Source organism: Triticum aestivum, chromosome 3A (genome assembly GCF_018294505.1).
Source record: "Triticum aestivum cultivar Chinese Spring chromosome 3A, IWGSC CS RefSeq v2.1, whole genome shotgun sequence".
NCBI lineage: Eukaryota > Viridiplantae > Streptophyta > Magnoliopsida > Poales > Poaceae > Triticum > Triticum aestivum.
The window spans coordinates 516,781,745-516,786,846 of record NC_057800.1 but is presented as its reverse complement, the minus strand read 5'-3'; the positions used below and the strand labels follow the sequence as shown (position 1 = coordinate 516,786,846).

The following is a 5,102-nucleotide window of genomic DNA, read 5'->3' as shown; positions in this document are numbered from 1 at the left end:
ACACCCTTGTGCACAATATGGGATCATTTGAACAAATGATGCCATGAATGTGGCCATAAGATTGATCATTTGGCTTGAAATAATTGCCGTATTACAAGTGATAAAACACGTGATAGCTCGATTTTGAGAACATTTTTTTAAAATAATTGCCGTATTACAAGTTTGTTATTTTTCCTGGGAACTTGGCCACATATAATGACACAATGCGAAGGTTTCCCAATTTTTTGATTTTTTTTTGAATTTTTTATGCCTGTTTCAAAATGCGGTCAAAACGGCGGGAATGACCGTTCCTAGCTAGTGGTTGAATCTTGAATTTTTTTGGTGTTTCTCTGATTAAATAGGTACTTATGTAACTAGAAATGATTTTTGGAAAAAATAAATAGCAAACTATGAGGCAGCTGCAGTTCAAATTTGACCCGCTTCCAACTGAATCGGTGGAAATTTGTCTTTTTCACGAGAGGTGGATCAAAACTTTTTGCACCCAACCATTTTGTCAATTGTGCATTAAATATGTCCTAGTATTTTAAAAAATTCATTTGGTCCAATTTTGCAACAATTATTTGGGAGGTCCTTCACAAAAAAAATCTCCTTTTGGGCACTCGAAAAATGAAAAATAATTTTTTCGTCCAAAGAAAAATGAAAACTTCCTTAGGCAACATTGTTAGCCATTCCAATATGCACCCTTGTGAACAATATGAGATCATTTGAACAAACTATGCCATGAATGCGGCCATAAGATTGATCATTTGGCTTGAAAGCCATTGATCTCCACACGTGATAGCTCGTTTTTGAGAACACTTTTTTCAAATAATTTCCGTATTACAATTTTGTTATTTTTCCTAGGAACTTGGCCACATATAATGACACAATGCGAAGGTTTCCCAATTTTTTGATTTTTTTTGAATTTTTTATGCCCGTTTCAAAATGCGGTCAAAACGGTGGGAATGACCGTTCTTAGCTAGTGGTTGAATCTTGGAATTTTTTTGGTGTTTCTATGATTAAATAGATACTTATGTACCTAGAAATGATTTTTGGAAAAAATAAAGAGCGATCTACAAGGCAGCTACAGTTCAAATTTGACCCGCTTCTAGCTAAATCGACGGAAATTTGTCTTTTTCATGAGAGGTGGATCAAAACTTTTTACACCCAACCATTTGGTCAATTGTGCATTAAATATGGCCTAGTATTTTAGAAAAATGATTTGGTCCAATTTTGCAACAATTATTTGGGAGGTCCTTCACAAAAAACCCTCCTTTTGGGCACTCAAAAAATGGAAAATGGTTTTTTCGTCCAAAGAAAATGAAAACTTCCTTAGGCAACATTGTTTGGCATTCCAATATGCACCCTTGTGCACAATATGAGATCATTTGAACAAACTATGCCATGGATGTGGCCATAAGATTGATCATTTGGCTTGAAAGCCATTGATCTCCACACGTGATAGCTCGTTTTTGAGAACACTTTTTTAAAATAATTGCCGTATTACAAGTTTGTTATTTTTTCTAGGAACTTTGCCACATATAATGACACAATGCGAAGGTTTCCCAATTTTTTGATTTTTTTTGAATCTTTTATGCCCGTTTCAAAATGCGGTCAAAACGGCGGGAATGACCATTCCTAGCTAGTGCTTGAATCTTGGAATTTTTTTGGCGTTTCTATGATTAAATAGATACTTTTGTACCTAGAAATGATTTTTGGAAAAAATAAATAACAAACAATGAGGACGCTACAGTTCAAATTTGACCCGTTTCCTACTGAATGAGCGGAAATTTGTCTTTTTCATGAGAGGTGGATCAAAAAATTTGACACCCAATCATTTGGTCAATTGTGCATTAAATATGTCCTAGTATTTTAGAAAATTTATTTGGTACAATTTTGCAACAAATATATGGTAGGTCCTTCACAAAAAAGTCATTTTGGGCACTCAGAAAATGATTAAAAATAGCTAGAAAGATCAGAAATGCATAGAAATTGGTCCTTATCCATAAAATGTGGTCTAAATCTAGTGAAAATTTGTGTGGTGCCATTTTGCAAAATATTTTTGATAGCTACTTCACAAAATCCCTCTATTTTTAGTACTTAGACATTTTTTTAAAATCACTGTTTTTTTGAACCAATCACGACTCTTCCCACGGATTGATGACATGGCGCCCATCCATCCATCTCTCCATCCCAGATCCATCCATCCATCTATCTACAGAAAAAAATAAAATAAAATGAAAAAGAGATACCCCCCACCCGCAGCCCAAACCCTAGGTCAGATCCCATCGACCCCCCCCCCCATCGCACCCCTCCTCTCCTCGCAGCCGCCGCACTCCTCCTCCCTCAGATCCTCGCCGCCACCACCTCCTCCCAGATCCCCCTCTCCCCGACCCAGACCTCCCTCTCTCTGCCATCCCAAACCCGCCGCCGGCCTCCCCCACCCCCGCTGCTGCCAACCTCTTCATCGCCCCCAGCGCTGGCCATCCTACCTTCCACCATCCAGATCCCCCGTTTCCTCGCTGTCTCGCGTTGCCGCTACCACCTCCCTCCGGCGGAGCTCGTCGCCGTTCCCCACGCCCTCCTCCTCTCGCCCCTCCCCTTCCCACTCCCCACAGCGACGGCCAACGGCCTCACCGCGGCGCAAAATCCCCCACCACCATGAAGCCAGTGAGGATGTTCCCATGACGGCCGCTGGTGTCCTCGCCACTGCCACGGGCACTCGCTGCCGAGGCGCCCGTCTCCGTGCGGCGGCTGCGCATGGTGCGGTGCATGGCCAAGGAGCGACGGGTGCGAATGGTGGCGAAGCAGATCCAGTGGGAGCTGGCAGACATGCTGACCCGCGACCCCGTCATGCAGCGCGCCGTCCTCCCCGAGGCCGCCCTGGGCGCCGACCGCTACCTCTCCTCCCCCACCACCATCGCCGACGTCAAGCTCTCCAACGACCTCCAGGTCATGCCCAGACTCTCCCTCGAAACGATGCGGCTGCGCTGCAATCTGGGATGCTGAGTTCCTTGTCTCTGCTCCAGTTTGTGTCTGCAGGTGTGCAAGGTGTATGTGTCCGTGTTTGGGGAAGAAGGTGGCCATGGCCGGGCTCAAGGACAAGACCAAGTACCTCCAGGTCACGCCCGAGCTCTCCAACGACCTCTAGGTCACGTCTGCTTACTTCCCATTTTGTTTATAGATCATTATGCTAGTTTCTATCTTGTTTAATTGGTTAATTGTTCATGCTTGAAGTTAATTAGCTGGAGTAGTTGGTTAGTTACACACTGGTTGGTGCATGCTAGCTCAAGTGTATACATGCATGGATGTATGTGTTTTGTAGTTGAAGGAGTTCATTTTGTGCAGCCGGAGGCGTACAAGTTCAAGATCGGCGACCGGGTTTTTCGGAGGCCCGGAGACCCACCCCTGGACCAAGTTATCGAGATGCTACAGAAGCACAAGGATAAGTCTCAAGATGAAATCTAGCTAGCTGGCTACAGTATGCCTTATGCTCTCGTTGATTTATTTCTTTTGCACTCTTTTGCAGTTCTATATTGATGAGTGAGCGATCTGGTAGCAGCTAGCTAACTGCCTCTAGATTGTAACCCTATTATGGGATGTGTGGTTGCGCATGCGTTCTACATTGTCAAATGTGTTCTCTGTTGTCACACATCATATGCAATGTTGTTCAAAGTTTTTATATTTGTTGTCATGCGATGCGGTCACTGAATTGCTCAAATTTGCTGGCCAAGTACTATGTAGTGTTGTTCTATGCTAGGCTACCAGGCTAGGTAACTTCTGTATCAAAATCATGGATTCTAATCTTTACTATTATCTGCCATGGATCAACAATGATGCATCACAGGTAGTAGTAGTAGAGTCGGACTTGGTGCTGCATTGCCCAATTATTAGCTCCTCGATCTGTTCCTCACAGCGTGGGGTCAGCACTTTACCTCAACTTGTCTGCATTTTCTCTCACACACTAGACTTGCTCATACATAACACAATGGCAGTGCGTGAGTGAGTCCTGTAGGTATGTATGTTTTTGGGCTGGTTGTAGATGGCTTTGTATGTTATGGTAGTGTGCTTGCTTTTCCTGCTCTGCTTTCGCTTGTAGAAAAGAAGAGCAGAGCAGGGTAAGTAAAACACACTAGCAACTTTCTAATTAGAACACCAGATGCTGTGCAACTCCCTACTAGTAGATACCAATCACATGTATCTATAGATTTTACTACTAAATCCAATTACATTACTACCCGATGTTGTGTGATTCCTTCCATTCTATGATTGATAAAGGAAGTACTTCATTAGTAACGAGACATGCTAATCTGGTGCTGAAATTTATAAGCAACTAAATTGTGCAGAATTAAGTTTCACATTCAAATCGATGGTATGTCATGTGTGCACGATGGACAGAAATTTCAAAGCCAACAGAAAGAAATTCTACTCTTTACTGCAGAACAGTATACAACATTACTTTGTTGGTTGCCTGCTAATTGTGTGCAAACTGCTTATCAATAGCTTATCAAGCACTGCCTGACTGGCTCGCATCGCTCTGCTGTCGTAGTTGTGCTGTCAGTGCTCTTTCCTCTCTGTCTGTCTACGACAGCAGGATTCATGCACCAAACCAAGAACCTGAATCTTTTGTTAGGCCGCTAGTAAACTAGGTTGTACTCCTTCCAATTGCAAGTTGGATAGAACCTGCAATTAAGTGCACAGACATACATGGATTCTAGTTCAATTCGTATGTATGTCTGTATGTGCATGATTATGACTTTGACTAAAACTAGTTAATTCATTGTTCTACCTTGAAGGTGACCAGTCCCTAGTTGCGTGCTTTGGTCGGTCCTGCTAATTTCAGTTCCTATGATTTTTAATCTCCCTTTTCTATTTTCTCCAGCTACCAAGACTCTGAGTTTGTGGTGATGGCAGCTGACACGAAGCCGATCGAAATCTTCCCCCACCCCCTGTTGCTCCCTAATGATAACAAGGTAGAAATTCTGTCCGTATGCTGCATCATAGATAGTAGTGCTAATTAGTTTGTATGCCGTTGCTTGCGTGATATGGTTAGACCGACGACTGTCAAGCTCATAATTCTATATGATGTGTCAAAGGTTAACAGAATATATGATATGACTTGT

General features: G+C 42.7%; 1 pseudogene; it reads left to right on the top strand.

Annotated features, from left to right (window-relative positions):
- Positions 1–2,655: 2,655 nt before the first annotated feature.
- LOC123056969 (probable ribosome-binding factor A, chloroplastic) lies at positions 2,656–3,130 on the top strand (annotated as a pseudogene).
- Positions 3,131–5,102: the final 1,972 nt, after the last annotated feature.